The following is a 19,505-nucleotide window of genomic DNA, read 5'->3' on the forward strand; positions in this document are numbered from 1 at the left end:
TACCTCCTTTACACGGCAGACATGCCTCCACCTGCACCTCCCCTACACCTTCTCCAGTACGCCGATGACACTGCCTTCCTTGCCCTCGCTCCCACCCTGCAACGCTCCCAGCACCTTCTCCAATCCTATCTTGACCGGTTCACCACTTGGTGTAACCAGTGGTTGCTCAAGGTCAATCCTTCCAAGACCCAGGCGATCATTGTAGGCAAAACCACTCGTTCCTTCCGTCTCCTTGATTTCTATCTTACTATTTATGGCCGTCCCATCACCCTCACACCTACTCTCAAGTACCTTGGTGTCACCCTCGACCGTCGCCTCTCCTGGAACCCACATCTCCGGACGATCCAAGCCAAGGCACGCTCCCGCCTCCGCCTCCTTAAGCTCCTTTCTGGCCGTACATGGGGTCTGGACCCTTCCACCATCCTCTACACCTACAAGTCCCTCATCCGTCCTATCCTTTGCTATGCTCATCCCGCCTGGATCTCTGCCCCTCCTACCTTCTACAAGTCCATTCAGATCCTAGAACGCCATGCGCTCCGCCTCGCCTATCGCATCCGTCTCCCTTCCCCCACGCGGATCCTCTATGACCTGATTCCCTTCCCGCACCTCCTCCTTTTCCTCGAACGGTTACGGATCCTCTACACCTCCCGCAAGCTTGATCCTCCACACCCTCTTGTCTCTCCCATCCTCTCCCACCCCAACCCGCTGCCGCGCCTGCATTCCTATATCCCACCTGCTCTCCATCTTTACACCCTCCACACCCTCTCCCTCGGTGGCTTCCGTCAACTCCCCCTCCCTGATGATGCCCTCCTCCCCTCCATCTACCCCTCCTACCAACTTTGAGCCTTACCTTCCCTCTCCTCTCCTTTTCCTGTGGGCACCCTCTCTCCCTTCTCTCCCTCCCTCCCCTCCCCTTTCTCCTTGGGCTTCCACTCCCCCTACCCTCCCCCTTCTCCTCCATCCCTCTCCTCCACTGGCATCTTCCCCTCCCCCTCTCTCTCCTCTTCCCCACACCTTTTCCCCTTGGCAGGCCACGACTCTGCTGTCTTCCATCAGTTACTTTCATCGTCCTACGCCGAAGACCATCGCATGTGTTTGTGCCTCGACTCTCCTGCAGTGTGTTTGTGTTTCGTCGTTTGTGCTCCGCTGGTTCACGTGTGGCCATCTGCCATCTGCGTTTGTGCACCGTGTTTCTCCGCTTTTATCCATTGTGCTACGCACGTGACCGACTCCGTTTTAACTCTGTTTTGTCTACTGTTTGTACCCCGCCGTCTTGATTGTTTTTATATCTCACTCATCTCTGTTCTGTGTATACTCTGAGGCCGAAGAGCGGCATACTTGGTCCGCTGCCGGCCTACCTGTTTGTCACAGGTATTAAAATCACAATAAAGGAAAAAAAAAAAAAAAAAAAAAAAAGCGTGAGCGTTGCGTGAGCGTCGTGTAAAGTCGGAAAAGTCATCTGCATGGGTGACTGCCAAGTTTGGGGAGCGTTTCGTAGTACGATCAGTGCAAAGGGGACGCGGAAACTTATTGTGTCCAAGTGTTTTGCAGTTGGACGACAAGAATTTTACGCAGTAGCAAAGAGCGAGGCACTGACTTGGCATGAACAATGGAGAGCACAATGGGGCTCGAGATGTGCTTGATACCTCAGATGCTGTGTGATTGTCGACAAGGAGTGAAATGGACCAATTTGTGACCGCCCTTTCAATTTAAGACGTTCAAAACAGACGGAATTTGCATTCGTAATACCAGAGCATCGAAACTACTTGGAACTCTTGTGTATATGAACGTGTCCGCGCCTTTGTATTCTGGTACCTTCGCCGCTACAAACCAACCAACCATCGTGTCCGTGCACATCAGAGTCCCAAAGAATGGAGAATAGCCAGGCTTGTTCGTGTGTGTAGCTGTAGCTCAGTTGGCAGATCGTTCGCTTAGCGTGTGAACGGTCTCGGGTTCAAGCCCCGGCTCCTCCATGTTTTGTGGTCAGTGCATGGTAAGTGTTGGTCGCGGCGAACATAAACGCACGCAAGAAGTTGCAAAACCAGCGTCACAGACTGATGTGATGTATACTGTCATAAGGAGAGCAAGATGTAAGTGTGGGGACCGGCTGTTATCGTGGTGTCATCGAGTGCAGATCTGTCTTAGGTATCACGGCTTAACGTCATTGAAGTCTAGAGGTGGGCAACACGTTCGTCTTACTCAGAGCGGTGTCTGAACTCTATTTTCGACGTTATGCGTGCCACTTTAATTGTGGCCAACTACGATTCGATACAGAATTCACGAAACCTGAAAGACACCCTCACTGATACATAGAGAGTAGTGTTTGTCTGCGGAATAATGGGAGTGCAAGGGTCTGTGACGTTGATATGACTGTATGTAGCACTACTAGTTATCGGGAGGGTGGGCGTAGCTCAGATGGTAGAGCGCTCGCTTAGCGTGCGAGAGGTACTGGGATCGATACCCAGCACCTTCAGAATTTTTAACACACCTACATGCGCACCTTGCGATACAAGTGGAATAATTCCCAACCGGCAGAGGTGTGTAGGCAGATACAAGCGAACGATTAGCATCCACAATTGCGCCGATTTCACGTAAATCCCACTGCACGTTCCTATTCTTTGCGTGCAGTCGGCTGCTACTGGTGTTGCTGGTTGTGACTGCTGATAACAGATGCCGTAGCAATCAATTCATGGAGTGAGTTGTATGTTTTGCGATAGTCTGTCTCTGACAAGGAAGCACAGGTGATATAGGTGCGAACACAGGAAGCTTGCAGCCCCTCGCTGCCTGCAGACACAGAGCAGCCACACTAGAAGAGCGGCCTAAGCCGTAGGCGAAATGTGCTCATTCGCTTTGGCGCGACGTCGAACTATAAATAAGGCTGTCACTAGCGTGAGCGTCGTGTAAAGTCGGAAAAGTCATCTGCATGGGTGATTGCCAAGTTTGGGGAGCGTTTCGTAGTACGATCAGTGCAAAGGGGACGCGGAAACTTGTTGTGTCCCAGTGTTTTGCAGTTGGACGACAAGAGTTTTACACAGTAGCAAAGAGCGAGGCACTGAGTTGGCATGAACAATGGAGAGCACAATGGGGCTCGAGATGTGCTTGTTACCTCAGGTGCTGTGTGATTGTCGACAAGGAGTGAAATGGACCAATTTGTGACCGCCCTTTCAATTTAAGACGTTCAAAACAGACGGAATTTGCATTCGTAATACCAGAGCATCGAAACTACTTGGAACTCTTGTGTATATGAACGTGTCCGCGCCTTTGAATTCTGGTACCTTCGCCGCTACAAACCAACCAACCATCGTGTCCGTGCACATCAGAATCGCAAAGAATGGAGAATAGCCAGGCTTGGTCGTGTGTGTAGCTGTAGCTCAGTTGGCAGATCGTTCGCTTAGCGTGTGAACGGTCTCGGGTTCAAGCCCCGGCTCCTCCATGGTTTGTGGTCAGTGCATGGTAAGTGTTGGTCGCGGCGAACATAAACGCACGCAAGAAGTTGCAAAACCAGCGTCACAGACTGATATGATGTATACTGTCATAAGGAGAGCAAGATGTAAGTGTGGGGACCGGCTGTTATCGTGGTGTCATCGAGTGCAGATCTGTCTTAGGTATCACGGCTTAACGTCATTGAAGTCTAGAGGTGGACAACACGTTCGTCTTACTCAGAGCGGTGTCTGAACTCTATTTTCGACGTTATGCGTGCCACTTTCATTGTGGCCAACTACGATTCGATACAGAATGCAAGAAACCTGAAAGACACCCTCACTGATACATAGAGAGTAGAGTTTGTCTGCGGAATAATGGGAGTGCAAGGGTCTGTGACGTTGATATGACTGTATGTAGCACTACTAGTTATCGGGAGGGTGGGCGTAGCTCAGATGGTAGAGCGCTCGCTTAGCGTGCGAGAGGTACTGGGATCGATACCCAGCGCCTCCAGAATTTTTAACACACCTACATGCGCACCTTGCGATACAAGTGGAATAATTCCCAACCGGCAGAGGTGTGTAGGCAGATACAAGCGAACGATTAGCATCCACAATTGCGCCGATTTCACGTAAATCCCACTGCACGTTCCTATTCTTTGCGTGCAGTCGGCTGCTACTGGTGTTGCTGGTTGTGACTGCTGATAACAGATGCCGTAGCAATCAATTCATGGAGTGAGTTGTATGTTTTGCGATAGTCTGTCTCTGACAAGGAAGCAGAGGTGATATAGGTGCGAACACAGGAAGCTTGCAGCCCCTCGCTGCCTGCAGACACAGAGCAGCCACACTAGAAGAGCGGCCTAAGCCGTAGGCGAAATGTGCTCATTCGCTTTGGCGCGACGTCGAACTATAAATAAGGCTGTCACTAGCGTGAGCGTTGCGTGAGCGCCGTGTAAAGTCGGAAAGGTCATTTGCATGGGTGATTGCCAAGTTTGGGGAGCGTTTCGTAGTACGATCAGTGCGAAGGGGACGGGGAAACTTGTTGTGTCCCAGTGTTTTGCAGTTGGACGACAAGAGTTTTACACAGTAGCAAAGAGCGAGGCACTGAGTTGGCATGAACAATGGAGAGCACAATGGGGCTCGAGATGTGCTTGTTACCTCAGGTGCTGTGTGATTGTCGACAAGGAGTGAAATGGACCAATTTGTGACCGCCCTTTCAATTTAAGACGTTCAAAACAGACGGAATTTGCATTCGTAATACCAGAGCATCGAAACTACTTGGAACTCTTGTGTATATGAACGTGTCCGCGCCTTTGAATTCTGGTACCTTCGCCGCTACAAACCAACCAACCATCGTGTGCATGCACATCAGAATCGCAAAGAATGGAGAATAGCCAGGCTTGGTCGTGTGTGTAGCTGTAGCTCAGTTGGCAGATCGTTCGCTTAGCGTGTGAACGGTCTCGGGTTCAAGCCCCGGCTCCTCCATGTTTTGTGGTCAGTGCATGGTAAGTGTTGGTCGCGGCGAACATAAACGCACGCAAGAAGTTGCAAAACCAGCGTCACAGACTGATATGATGTATACTGTCATAAGGAGAGCAAGATGTAAGTGTGGGGACCGGCTGTTATCGTGGTGTCATCGAGTGCAGATCTGTCTTAGGTATCACGGCTTAACGTCATTGAAGTCTAGAGGTGGACAACACGTTCGTCTTACTCAGAGCGGTGTCTGAACTCTATTTTCGACGTTGTGCATGCCACTTTCATTGTGGCCAACTACGATTCGATACAGAATGCACGAAACCTGAAAGACACCCTCACTGATACATAGAGAGTAGTGTTTGTCTGCGGAATAATGGGAGTGCAAGGGTCTGTGACGTTGATATGACTGTATGTAGCACTACTAGTTATCGGGAGGGTGGGCGTAGCTCAGATGGTAGGGCGCTCGCTTAGCGTGCGAGAGGTACTGGGATCGATACCCAGCGCCTCCAGAATTTTTAACACACCTACATGCGCACCTTGCGATACAAGTGGAATAATTCCCAACCGGCAGAGGTGTGTAGGCAGATACAAGCGAACGATTAGCATCCACAATTGCGCCGATTTCACGTAAATCCCACTGCACGTTCCTATTCTTTGCGTGCAGTCGGCTGCTACTGGTGTTGCTGGTTGTGACTGCTGATAACAGATGCCGTAGCAATCAATTCATGGAGTGAGTTGTATGTTTTGCGATAGTCTGTCTCTGACAAGGAAGCACAGGTGATATAGGTGCGAACACAGGAAGCTTGCAGCCCCTCGCTGCCTGCAGACACAGAGCAGCCACACTAGAAGAGCGGCCTAAGCCGTAGGCGAAATGTGCTCATTCGCTTTGGCGCGACGTCGAACTATAAATAAGGCTGTCACTAGCGTGAGCGTTGCGTGAGCGTCGTGTAAAGTCGGAAAAGTCATCTGCATGGGTGATTGCCAAGTTTGGGGAGCGTTTCGTAGTACGATCAGTGCAAAGGGGACGCGGAAACTTATTGTGTCCAAGTGTTTTGCAGTTGGACGACAAGAATGTTACGCAGTAGCAAAGAGCGAGGCACTGACTTGGCATGAACAATGGAGAGCACAATGGGGCTCGAGATGTGCTTGTTACCTCAGGTGCTGTGTGATTGTCGACAAGGAGTGAAATGGACCAATTTGTGACCGCCCTTTCAATTTAAGACGTTCAAAACAGACGGAATTTGCATTCGTAATACCAGAGCATCGAAACTACTTGGAACTCTTGTGTATATGAACGTGTCCGTGCCTTTGTATTCTGGTACTTTCGCCGCTACAAACCAACCAACCATCGTGTCCGTGCACATCAGAATCGCAAAGAATGGAGAATAGCCAGGCTTGGTCGTGTGTGTAGCTGTAGCTCAGTTGGCAGATCGTCCGCTTAGCGTGTGAACGGTCTCGGGTTCAAGCCCCGGCTCCTCCATGGTTTGTGGTCAGTGCATGGTAAGTGTTGGTCGCGGCGAACATAAACGCACGCAAGAAGTTGCAAAACCAGCGTCACAGACTGATATGATGTATACTGTCATAAGGAGAGCAAGATGTAAGTGTGGGGACCGGCTGTTATCGTGGTGTCATCGAGTGCAGATCTGTCTTAGGTATCACGGCTTAACGTCATTGAAGTCTAGAGGTGGACAACACGTTCGTCTTACTCAGAGCGGTGTCTGAACTCTATTTTCGACGTTATGCGTGCCACTTTCATTGTGGCCAACTACGATTCGATACAGAATGCAAGAAACCTGAAAGACACCCTCACTGATACATAGAGAGTAGAGTTTGTCTGCGGAATAATGGGAGTGCAAGGGTCTGTGACGTTGATATGACTGTATGTAGCACTACTAGTTATCGGGAGGGTGGGCGTAGCTCAGATGGTAGAGCGCTCGCTTAGCGTGCGAGAGGTACTGGGATCGATACCCAGCGCCTCCAGAATTTTTAACACACCTACATGCGCACCTTGCGATACAAGTGGAATAATTCCCAACCGGCAGAGGTGTGTAGGCAGATACAAGCGAACGATTAGCATCCACAATTGCGCCGATTTCACGTAAATCCCACTGCACGTTCCTATTCTTTGCGTGCAGTCGGCTGCTACTGGTGTTGCTGGTTGTGACTGCTGATAACAGATGCCGTAGCAATCAATTCATGGAGTGAGTTGTATGTTTTGCGATAGTCTGTCTCTGACAAGGAAGCAGAGGTGATATAGGTGCGAACACAGGAAGCTTGCAGCCCCTCGCTGCCTGCAGACACAGAGCAGCCTCACTAGAAGAGCGGCCTAAGCCGTAGGCGAAATGTGCTCATTCGCTTTGGCGCGACGTCGAACTATAAATAAGGCTGTCACTAGCGTGAGCGTTGCGTGAGCGCCGTGTAAAGTCGGAAAGGTCATTTGCATGGGTGATTGCCAAGTTTGGGGAGCGTTTCGTAGTACGATCAGTGCGAAGGGGACGGGGAAACTTGTTGTGTCCCAGTGTTTTGCAGTTGGACGACAAGAGTTTTACACAGTAGCAAAGAGCGAGGCACTGAGTTGGCATGAACAATGGAGAGCACAATGGGGCTCGAGATGTGCTTGTTACCACAGGTGCTGTGTGATTGTGGACAAGGAGTGAAATGGACCAATTTGTGACCGCCCTTTCAATTTAAGACGTTCAAAACAGACGGAATTTGCATTCGTAATACCAGAGCATCGAAACTACTTGGAACTCTTGTGTATATGAACGTGTCCGCGCCTTTGAATTCTGGTACCTTCGCCGCTACAAACCAACCAACCATCGTGTGCATGCACATCAGAATCGCAAAGAATGGAGAATAGCCAGGCTTGGTCGTGTGTGTAGCTGTAGCTCAGTTGGCAGATCGTTCGCTTAGCGTGTGAACGGTCTCGGGTTCAAGCCCCGGCTCCTACCATGTTTTGTGGTCAGTGCATGGTAAGTGTTGGTCGCGGCGGACATAAACGAACGCAAGAAGTTGCAAAACCAGCGTCACAGACTGATATGATGTATACTGTCATAAGGAGAGCAAGATGTAAGTGTGGGGACCGGCTGTTATCGTGGTGTCATCGAGTGCAGATCTGTCTTAGGTATCACGGCTTAACGTCATTGAAGTCTAGAGGTGGACAACACGTTCGTCTTACTCAGAGCGGTGTCTGAACTCTATTTTCGACGTTATGCATGCCACTTTCATTGTGGCCAACTACGATTCGATACAGAATGCACGAAACCTGAAAGACACCCTCACTGATACATAGAGAGTAGTGTTTGTCTGCGGAATAATGGGAGTGCAAGGGTCTGTGACGTTGATATGACTGTATGTAGCACTACTAGTTATCGGGAGGGTGGGCGTAGCTCAGATGGTAGAGCGCTCGCTTAGCGTGCGAGAGGTACTGGGATCGATACCCAGCGCCTCCAGAATTTTTAACACACCTACATGCGCACCTTGCGATACAAGTGGAATAATTCCCAACCGGCAGAGGTGTGTAGGCAGATACAAGCGAACGATTAGCATCCACAATTGCGCCGATTTCACGTAAATCCCACTGCACGTTCCTATTCTTTGCGTGCAGTCGGCTGCTACTGGTGTTGCTGGTTGTGACTGCTGATAACAGATGCCGTAGCAATCAATTCATGGAGTGAGTTGTATGTTTTGCGATAGTCTGTCTCTGACAAGGAAGCACAGGTGATATAGGTGCGAACACAGGAAGCTTGCAGCCCCTCGCTGCCTGCAGACACAGAGCAGCCACACTAGAAGAGCGGCCTAAGCCGTAGGCGAAATGTGCTCATTCGCTTTGGCGCGACGTCGGACTATAAATAAGGCTGTCACTAGCGTGAGCGTCGTGTAAAGTCGGAAAAGTCATCTGCATGGGTGATTGCCAAGTTTGGGGAGCGTTTCGTAGTACGATCAGTGCAAAGGGGACGCGGAAACTTGTTGTGTCCCAGTGTTTTGCAGTTGGACGACAAGACTTTTACACAGTAGCAAAGAGCGAGGCACTGAGTTGGCATGAACAATGGAGAGCACAATGGGGCTCGAGATGTGCTTGTTACCTCAGGTGCTGTGTGATTGTCGACAAGGAGTGAAATGGACCAATTTGTGACCGCCCTTTCAATTTAAGACGTTCAAAACAGACGGAATTTGCATTCGTAATACCAGAGCATCGAAACTACTTGGAACTCTTGTGTATATGAACGTGTCCGCGCCTTTGTATTCTGGTACCTTCGCCTCTACAAACCAACCAACCATCGTGTCCGTGCACATCAGAGTCGCAAAGAATGGAGAATAGCCAGGCTTGGTCGTGTGTTTAGCTGTAGCTCAGTTGGCAGATCGTTCGCTTAGCGTGTGAACGGTCTCGGGTTCAAGCCCCGGCTCCTCCATGTTTTGTGGCACTGCATGGTAAGTGTTGGTCGCGGCGAACATAAACGCACGCAAGAAGTTGCAAAACCAGCGTCACAGACTGATATGATGTATACTGTCATAAGGAGAGCAAGATGTAAGTGTGTGGACCGGCTGTTATCGTGGTGTCATCGAGTGCAGATCTGTCTTAGGTATCACGGCTTAACGTCATTGAAGTCTAGAGGTGGACAACACGTTCATCTTACTCAGAGCGGTGTCTGAACTCTATTTTCGACGTTATGCGTGCCACTTTAATTGTGGCCAACTACGATTCGATGCAGAATGCACGAAACCTGAAAGACACCCTCACTGATACATAGAGAGTAGTGTTTGTCTGCGGAATAATGGGAGTGCAAGGGTCTGTGACGTTGATATGACTGTATGTAGCACTACTAGTTATCGGGAGGGTGGGCGTAGCTCAGATGGTATAGCGCTCGCTTAGCGTGCGAGAGGTACTGGGATCGATACCCAGCGCCTCCAGAATTTTTAACACACCTACATGCGCACCTTGCGATACAAGTGGAATAATTCCCAACCGGCAGAGGTGTGTAGGCAGATACAAGCGAACGATTAGCATCCTCAATTGCGCCGATTTCACGTAAATCCCACTGCACGTTCCCATTCTTTGCGTGCAGTCGGCTGCTACTGGTGTTGCTGGTTGTGACTGCTGATAACAGATGCCGTAGCAATCAATTCATGGAGTGAGTTGTATGTTTTGCGATAGTCTGTCTCTGACAAGGAAGCACAGGTGATACAGGTGCGAACACAGGAAGCTTGCAGCCCCTCGCTACCTGCACACACAGAGCAGCCACACTATAAGAGCGGCCTAAGCCGTAGGCGAAATGTGCTCATTCGCTTTGGCGCGACGTCGAACTATAAATAAGGCTGTCACTAGCGTGAGCGTCGTGTAAAGTCGGAAAAGTCATCTGCATGGGTGATTGCCAAGTTTGGGGAGCGTTTCGTAGTACGATCAGTGCAAAGGGGACGCGGAAACTTATTGTGTCCAAGTGTTTTGCAGTTGGACGACAAGAATGTTACGCAGTAGCAAAGAGCGAGGCACTGACTTGGCATGAACAATGGAGAGCACAATGGGGCTCGAGATGTGCTTGTTACCTCAGGTGCTGTGTGATTGTCGACAAGGAGTGAAATGGACCAATTTGTGACCGCCCTTTCAATTTAAGACGTTCAAAACAGACGGAATTTGCATTCGTAATACCAGAGCATCGAAACTACTTGGAACTCTTGTGTATATGAACGTGTCCGTGCCTTTGTATTCTGGTACCTTCGCCGCTACAAACCAACCAACCATCGTGTCCGTGCACATCAGAATCGCAAAGAATGGAGAATAGCCAGGCTTGGTCGTGTGTGTAGCTGTAGCTCAGTTGGCAGATCGTTCGCTTAGCGTGTGAACGGTCTCGGGTTCAAGCCCCGGCTCCTCCATGGTTTGTGGTCAGTGCATGGTAAGTGTTGGTCGCGGCGAACATAAACGCACGCAAGAAGTTGCAAAACCAGCGTCACAGACTGATATGATGTATACTGTCATAAGGAGAGCAAGATGTAAGTGTGGGGACCGGCTGTTATCGTGGTGTCATCGAGTGCAGATCTGTCTTAGGTATCACGGCTTAACGTCATTGAAGTCTAGAGGTGGACAACACGTTCGTCTTACTCAGAGCGGTGTCTGAACTCTATTTTCGACGTTATGCGTGCCACTTTCATTGTGGCCAACTACGATTCGATACAGAATGCAAGAAACCTGAAAGACACCCTCACTGATACATAGAGAGTAGAGTTTGTCTGCGGAATAATGGGAGTGCAAGGGTCTGTGACGTTGATATGACTGTATGTAGCACTACTAGTTATCGGGAGGGTGGGCGTAGCTCAGATGGTAGAGCGCTCGCTTAGCGTGCGAGAGGTACTGGGATCGATACCCAGCGCCTCCAGAATTTTTAACACACCTACATGCGCACCTTGCGATACAAGTGGAATAATTCCCAACCGGCAGAGGTGTGTAGGCAGATACAAGCGAACGATTAGCATCCACAATTGCGCCGATTTCACGTAAATCCCACTGCACGTTCCTATTCTTTGCGTGCAGTCGGCTGCTACTGGTGTTGCTGGTTGTGACTGCTGATAACAGATGCCGTAGCAATCAATTCATGGAGTGAGTTGTATGTTTTGCGATAGTCTGTCTCTGACAAGGAAGCACAGGTGATATAGGTGCGAACACAGGAAGCTTGCAGCCCCTCGCTGCCTGCAGACACAGAGCAGCCACACTAGAAGAGCGGCCTAAGCCGTAGGCGAAATGTGCTCATTCGCTTTGGCGCGACGTCGAACTATAAATAAGGCTGTCACTAGCGTGAGCGTTGCGTGAGCGCCGTGTAAAGTCGGAAAGGTCATTTGCATGGGTGATTGCCAAGTTTGGGGAGCGTTTCGTAGTACGATCAGTGCGAAGGGGACGCGGAAGCTTGTTGTGTCCCAGTGTTTTGCAGTTGGACGACAAGAGTTTTACACAGTAGCAAAGAGCGAGGCACTGAGTTGGCATGAACAATGGAGAGCACAATGGGGCTCGAGATGTGCTTGTTACCACAGGTGCTGTGTGATTGTGGACAAGGAGTGAAATGGACCAATTTGTGACCGCCCTTTCAATTTAAGACGTTCAAAACAGACGGAATTTGCATTCGTAATACCAGAGCATCGAAACTACTTGGAACTCTTGTGTATATGAACGTGTCCGCGCCTTTGAATTCTGGTACCTTCGCCGCTACAAACCAACCAACCATCGTGTGCATGCACATCAGAATCGCAAAGAATGGAGAATAGCCAGGCTTGGTCGTGTGTGTAGCTGTAGCTCAGTTGGCAGATCGTTCGCTTAGCGTGTGAACGGTCTCGGGTTCAAGCCCTGGCTTCTCCATGTTTTGTGGTCAGTGCATGGTAAGTGTTGGTCGCGGCGAACATAAACTCACGCAAGAAGTTGCAAAACCAGCGTCACAGACTGATATGATGTATACTGTCATAAGGAGAGCAAGATGTAAGTGTGGGGACCGGCTGTTATCGTGGTGTCATCGAGTGCAGATCTGTCTTAGGTATCACGGCTTAACGTCATTGAAGTCTAGAGGTGGACAACACGTTCGTCTTACTCAGAGCGGTGTCTGAACTCTATTTTCGACGTTATGCATGCCACTTTCATTGTGGCCAACTACGATTCGATACAGAATGCACGAAACCTGAAAGACACCCTCACTGATACATAGAGAGTAGTGTTTGTCTGCGGAATAATGGGAGTGCAAGGGTCTGTGACGTTGATATGACTGTATGTAGCACTACTAGTTATCGGGAGGGTGGGCGTAGCTCAGATGGTAGAGCGCTCGCTTAGCGTGCGAGAGGTACTGGGATCGATACCCAGCGCCTCCAGAATTTTTAACACACCTACATGCGCACCTTGCGATACAAGTGGAATAATTCCCAACCGGCAGAGGTGTGTAGGCAGATACAAGCGAACGATTAGCATCCACAATTGCGCCGATTTCACGTAAATCCCACTGCACGTTCCTATTCTTTGCGTGCAGTCGGCTGCTACTGGTGTTGCTGGTTGTGACTGCTGATAACAGATGCCGTAGCAATCAATTCATGGAGTGAGTTGTATGTTTTGCGATAGTCTGTCTCTGACAAGGAAGCACAGGTGATATAGGTGCGAACACAGGAAGCTTGCAGCCCCTCGCTGCCTGCAGACACAGAGCAGCCACACTAGAAGAGCGGCCTAAGCCGTAGGCGAAATGTGCTCATTCGCTTTGGCGCGACGTCGAACTATAAATAAGGCTGTCACTAGCGTGAGCGTCGTGTAAAGTCGGAAAAGTCATCTGCATGGGTGATTGCCAAGTTTGGGGAGCGTTTCGTAGTACGATCAGTGCAAAGGGGACGCGGAAACTTATTGTGTCCCAGTGTTTTGCAGTTGGACGACAAGAGTTTTACGCAGTAGCAAAGAGCGAGGCACTGAGTTGGCATGAACAATGGAGAGCACAATGGGGCTCGAGATGTGCTTGTTACCTCAGGTGCTGTGTGATTGTGGACAAGGAGAGAAATGGACCAATTTGTGACCGCCCTTTCAATTTAAGACGTTCAAAACAGACGGAATTTGCATTCGTAATACCAGAGCATCGAAACTACTTGGAACTCTTGTGTATATGAACGTGTCCGCGCCTTTGTATTCTGGTACCTTCGCCGCTACAAACCAACCAACCATCGTGTCCGTGCACATCAGAATCGCAAAGAATGGAGAATAGCCAGGCTTGGTCGTGTGTGTAGCTGTAGCTCAGTTGGCAGATCGTTCGCTTAGCGTGTGAACGGTCTCGGGTTCAAGCCCCGGCTCCTCCATGTTTTGTGGTCAGTGCATGGTAAGTGTTGGTCGCGGCGAACATAAACTCACGCAAGAAGTTGCAAAACCAGCGTCACAGACTGATATGATGTATACTGTCATAAGGAGAGCAAGATGTAAGTGTGGGGACCGGCTGTTATCGTGGTGTCATCGAGTGCAGATCTGTCTTAGGTATCACGGCTTAACGTCATTGAAGTCTAGAGGTGGACAACACTTTCGTCTTACTCAGAGCGGTGTCTGAACTCTATTTTCGACGTTATGCGTGCCACTTTCATTGTGGCCAACTACGATTCGATACAGAATGCACGAAACCTGAAAGACACCCTCACTGATACATAGAGAGTAGTGTTTGTCTGCGGAATAATGGGAGTGCAAGGGTCTGTGACGTTGATATGACTGTATGTAGTACTACTAGTTATCGGGGGGGTGGGCTTAGCTCAGATGGTAGAGCGCTCGCTTAGCGTGCGAGAGGTACTGGGATCGATACCCAGCGCCTCCAGAATTTTTAACACACCTACATGCGCACCTTGCCATGCAAGTGGAATAATTCCCAACCGGCAGAGGTGTGTAGGCAGATACAAGCGAACGATTAGCATCCACAATTGCGCCGATTTCACGTAAATCCCACTGCACGTTCCCATTCTTTGCGTGCAGTCGGCTGCTACTGGTGTTGCTGGTTGTGACTGCTGATAACAGATGCCGTAGCAATCAATTCATGGAGTGAGTTGTATGTTTTGCGATAGTCTGTCTCTGACAAGGAAGCACAGGTGATACAGGTGCGAACACAGGAAGCTTGCAGCCCCTCGCTACCTGCACACACAGAGCAGCCACACTATAAGAGCGGCCTAAGCCGTAGGCGAAATGTGCTCATTCGCTTTGGCGCGACGTCGAACTGTAAATAAGGCTGTCACTAGCGTGAGCGTCGTGTAAAGTCGGAAAAGTCATCTGCATATGTGACTGCCAAGTTTGGGGAGCGTTTCGTAGTACGATCAGTGCAAAGGGGACGCGGAAACTTATTGTGTCCCAGTGTTTTGCAGTTGGACGACAAGAGTTTTACGCAGTAGCAAAGAGCGAGGCACTGAGTTGGCATGAACAATGGAGAGCACAATGGGGCTCGAGATGTGCTTGTTACCTCAGGTGCTGTGTGATTGTGGACAAGGAGAGAAATGGACCAATTTGTGACCGCCCTTTCAATTTAAGACGTTCAAAACAGACGGAATTTGCATTCGTAATACCAGAGCATCGAAACTACTTGGAACTCTTGTGTATATGAACGTGTCCGCGCCTTTGTATTCTGGTACCTTCGCCGCTACAAACCAACCAACCATCGTGTCCGTGCACATCAGAATCGCAAAGAATGGAGAATACCCAGGCTTGGTCGTGTGTGTAGCTGTAGCTCAGTTGGCAGATCGTTCGCTTAGCGTGTGAACGGTCTCGGGTTCAAGCCCCGGAATCTCCATGTTTTGTGGTCAGTGCATGGTAAGTGTTGGTCGCGGCGAACATAAACTCACGCAAGAAGTTGCAAAACCAGCGTCACAGACTGATATGATGTATACTGTCATAAGGAGAGCAAGATGTAAGTGTGGGGACCGGCTGTTATCGTGGTGTCATCGAGTGCAGATCTGTCTTAGGTATCACGGCTTAACGTCATTGAAGTCTAGAGGTGGACAACACTTTCGTCTTACTCAGAGCGGTGTCTGAACTCTATTTTCGACGTTATGCGTGCCACTTTCATTGTGGCCAACTACGATTCGATACAGAATGCACGAAACCTGAAAGACACCCTCACTGATACATAGAGAGTAGTGTTTGTCTGCGGAATAATGGGAGTGCAAGGGTCTGTGACGTTGATTTGACTGTATGTAGCACTACTAGTTATCGGGGGGGGGGGGGGGGGTGGGCGTAGCTCAGATGGTAGAGCGCTCGCTTAGCGTGCGAGAGGAACTGGGATCGATACCCAGCGCCTCCAGAATTTTTAACACACCTACATGCGCACCTTGCCATGCAAGTGGAATAATTCCCAACCTTCAGAGGTGTGTAGGCAGATACAAGCGAACGATTAGCATCCACAATTGCGCCGATTTCACGTAAATCCCACTGCACGTTCCCATTCTTTGCGTGCAGTCGGCTGCTACTGGTGTTGCTGGTTGTGACTGCTGATAACAGATGCCGTAGCAATCAATTCATGGAGTGAGTTGTATGTTTTGCGATAGTCTGTCTCTGACAAGGAAGCACAGGTGATACAGGTGCGAACACAGGAAGCTTGCAGCCCCTCGCTACCTGCACACACAGAGCAGCCACACTATAAGAGCGGCCTAAGCCGTAGGCGAAATGTGCTCATTCGCTTTGGCGCGACGTCGAACTATAAATAAGGCTGTCACTAGCGTGAGCGTCGTGTAAAGTCGGAAAAGTCATCTGCATATGTGACTGCCAAGTTTGGGGAGCGTTTCGTAGTACGATCAGTGCAAAGGGGACGCGGAAACTTATTGTGTCCCAGTGTTTTGCAGTTGGACGACAAGAGTTTTACGCAGTAGCAAAGAGCGAGGCACTGAGTTGGCATGAACAATGGAGAGCACAATGGGGCTCGAGATGTGCTTGTTACCTCTGGTGCTGTGTGATTGTGGACAAGGAGTGAAATGGACCAATTTGTGACCGCCCTTTCAATTTAAGACGTTCAAAACAGACGGAATTTGCATTCGTAATACCAGAGCATCGAAACTACTTGGAACTCTTGTGTATATGAACGTGTCCGCGCCTTTGTATTCTGGTACCTTCGCCGCTACAAACCAACCAACCATCGTGTCCGTGCACATCAGAGTCGCAAAGAATGGAGAATAGCCAGGCTTGGTCGTGTGTGTAGCTGAAGCTCAGTTGGCAGATCGTTCGCTTAGCGTGTGAACGGTCTCGGGTTCAAGCCCCGGCTCCTCCACGTTTTGTGGTCAGTGCATGGTAAGTGTTGGTCGCGGCGAACATAAACGCACGCAAGAAGTTGCAAAACCAGCGTCACAGACTGATATGATGTATACTGTCATAAGGAGAGAAAGATGTAAGTGTGGGGACCGGCTGTTATCGTGGTGTCATCGAGTGCAGATCTGTCTTAGGTATCACGGCTTAACGTCATTGAAGTCTAGAGGTGGACAACACGTTCGTCTTACTCAGAGCGGTGTCTGAACTCTATTTTCGACGTTATGCGTGCCACTTTCATTGTGGCCAACTACGATTCGATACAGAATGCACGAAACCTGAAAGACACCCTCACTGATACATAGAGAGTAGTGTTTGTCTGCGGAATAATGGGAGTGCAAGGGTCTGTGACGTTGATATGACTGTATGTAGCACAACTAGTTATCGGGAGGGTGGGCGTAGCTCAGATGGTAGAGCGCTCGCTTGGCGTGTGAGAGGTACTGGAATCGATACCCAGCGCCTCCAGAATTTTTAACACACCTACATGCGCACCTTGCGATACAAGTGGAATAATTCCCAACCGGCAGAGGTGTGTAGGCAGATACAAGCGAACGATTAGCATCCACAATTGCGCCGATTTCACATAAATCCCACTGCACGTTCCCATTCTTTGCGTGCAGTCGGCTGCTACTGGTGTTGCTGGTTGTGACTGCTGATAACAGATGCCATAGCAATCAATTCATGGAGTGAGTTGTATGTTTTGCGATAGTCTGTCTCTGACAAGGAAGCACAGGTGATATAGGTGAGAACACAGGAAGCTTGCAGCCCCTCGCTACCTGCAGACACAGAGCAGCCACACTAGAAGAGCGGCCTAAGCCGTAGGCGAAATGTGCTCATTCGCTTTGGCGCGACGTCGAACTATAAATAAGGCTGTCACTAGCGTGAGCGTCGTGTAAAGTCGGAAAAGTCATCTGCATGGGTGATTGCCAAGTTTGGGGAGCGTTTCGTAGTACGATCAGTGCAAAGGGGACGCGGAAACTTATTGTGTCCAAGTGTTTTGCAGTTGGACGACAAGAATTTTACGCAGTAGCAAAGAGCGAGGCACTGACTTGGCATGAACAATGGAGAGCAACAGACGGAATTTGCATTCGTAATACCAGAGCATCGAAACTACCTGGAACTCTTGTGTATATGAACGTGTCCGCGCCTTTGAATTCTGGTACCTTCGCCGCTACAAACCAACCAACCATCGTGTCCGTGCACATCAGAGTCGCAAAGAATGGAGAATAGCCAGGCTTGGTCGTGTGTGTAGCTGTAGCTCAGGTGGCAGATCGTTCGCTTAGCGTGTGAACGGTCTCGGGTTCAAGCCCCGGCTCCTCCATGTATTGTGGTCAGTGCATGGTAAGTGTTGGTCGCGGCGAACATAAACGCACGCAAGAAGTTGCAAAACCACCGTCACAGACTGATAAGATGTATACTGTCATAAGGAGAGCAAGATGTAAGTGTGGGGACCGGCTGTTATCGTGGTGTCATCGAGTGCAGATCTGTCTTAGGTATCACGGCTTAACGTCATTGAAGTCTAGAGGTGGACAACACGTTCGTCTTACTCAGAGCGGTGTCTGAGCTCTATTTTCGACGTTATGCGTGCCACTTTCATTGTGGCCAACTACGATTCGATACAGAATGCACGAAACCTGAAAGACACCCTCACTGATACATAGAGAGTAGTGTTTGTCTGCGGAATAATGGGAGTGCAAGGGTCTGTGACGTTGATATGACTGTATGTAGCACTACTAGTTATCGGGGGGGTGGGCGTAGCTCAGATGGTAGAGCGCTCGCTTAGCGTGCGAGAGGTACTGGGATCGATACCCAGCGCCTCCAGAATTTTTAACACACCTACATGCGCACCTTGCCATGCAAGTGGAATAATTCCCAACCGGCAGAGGTGTGTAGGCAGATACAAGCGAACGATTAGCATCCACAATTGCGCCGATTTCACGTAAATCCCACTGCACGTTCCCATTCTTTGCGTGCAGTCGGCTGCTACTGGTGTTGCTGGTTGTGACTGCTGATAACAGATGCCGTAGCAATCAATTCATGGAGTGAGTTGTATGTTTTGCGATAGTCTGTCTCTGACAAGGAAGCACAGGTGATACAGGTGCGAACACAGGAAGCTTGCAGCCCCTCGCTACCTGCACACACAGAGCAGCCACACTATAAGAGCGGCCTAAGCCGTAGGCGAAATGTGCTCATTCGCTTTGGCGCGACGTCGAACTATAAATAAGGCTGTCACTAGCGTGAGCGTCGTGTAAAGTCGGAAAAGTCATCTGCATATGTGACTGCCAAGTTTGGGGAGCGTTTCGTAGTACGATCAGTGCAAAGGGGACGCGGAAACTTATTGTGTCCCAGTGTTTTGCAGTTGGACGACAAGAGTTTTACGCAGTAGCAAAGAGCGAGGCACTGAGTCGGCATGAACAATGGAGAGCACAATGGGGCTCGAGATGTGCTTGTTACCTCAGGTGCTGTGTGATTGTGGACAAGGAGAGAAATGGACCAATTTGTGACCGCCCTTTCAATTTAAGACGTTCAAAACAGACGGAATTTGCATTCGTAATACCAGAGCATCGAAACTACTTGGAACTCTTGTGTATATGAACGTGTCCGCGCCTTTGTATTCTGGTACCTTCGCCGCTACAAACCAACCAACCATCGTGTCCGTGCACATCAGAATCGCAAAGAATGGAGAATACCCAGGCTTGGTCGTGTGTGTAGCTGTAGCTCAGTTGGCAGATCGTTCGCTTAGCGTGTGAACGGTCTCGGGTTCAAGCCCCGTAATCTCCATGTTTTGTGGTCAGTGCATGGTAAGTGTTGGTCGCGGCGAACATAAACTCACGCAAGAAGTT

General features: G+C 49.7%; 7 non-coding genes across 7 annotated transcripts; all 7 read left to right on the top strand.

Annotated features, from left to right (window-relative positions):
- The first annotated feature begins 3,859 nt into the window (after nucleotides 1–3,859).
- Nucleotides 3,860–3,933, top strand: Trnaa-agc (transfer RNA alanine (anticodon AGC)). Its single transcript has one exon. It is a non-coding gene; the product is annotated as a tRNA-Ala (tRNA).
- Nucleotides 3,934–6,801: 2,868 nt separating this feature from the next.
- Trnaa-agc (transfer RNA alanine (anticodon AGC)) lies at nucleotides 6,802–6,875 on the top strand. The gene has a single exon. It is a non-coding gene; the product is annotated as a tRNA-Ala (tRNA).
- Nucleotides 6,876–8,273: 1,398 nt separating this feature from the next.
- Trnaa-agc (transfer RNA alanine (anticodon AGC)) lies at nucleotides 8,274–8,347 on the top strand. The gene has a single exon. It is a non-coding gene; the product is annotated as a tRNA-Ala (tRNA).
- Nucleotides 8,348–11,192: 2,845 nt separating this feature from the next.
- Trnaa-agc (transfer RNA alanine (anticodon AGC)) lies at nucleotides 11,193–11,266 on the top strand. Its single transcript has one exon. It is a non-coding gene; the product is annotated as a tRNA-Ala (tRNA).
- A 1,397-nt stretch (nucleotides 11,267–12,663) lies between these two features.
- Trnaa-agc (transfer RNA alanine (anticodon AGC)) lies at nucleotides 12,664–12,737 on the top strand. Its single transcript has one exon. It is a non-coding gene; the product is annotated as a tRNA-Ala (tRNA).
- Nucleotides 12,738–15,593: 2,856 nt separating this feature from the next.
- Trnaa-agc (transfer RNA alanine (anticodon AGC)) lies at nucleotides 15,594–15,667 on the top strand. The gene has a single exon. It is a non-coding gene; the product is annotated as a tRNA-Ala (tRNA).
- A 2,742-nt stretch (nucleotides 15,668–18,409) lies between these two features.
- Nucleotides 18,410–18,483, top strand: Trnaa-agc (transfer RNA alanine (anticodon AGC)). Its single transcript has one exon. It is a non-coding gene; the product is annotated as a tRNA-Ala (tRNA).
- Nucleotides 18,484–19,505: the final 1,022 nt, after the last annotated feature.

This window comes from Schistocerca gregaria, chromosome 3, assembly GCF_023897955.1.
Source record: "Schistocerca gregaria isolate iqSchGreg1 chromosome 3, iqSchGreg1.2, whole genome shotgun sequence".
NCBI lineage: Eukaryota > Metazoa > Arthropoda > Insecta > Orthoptera > Acrididae > Schistocerca > Schistocerca gregaria.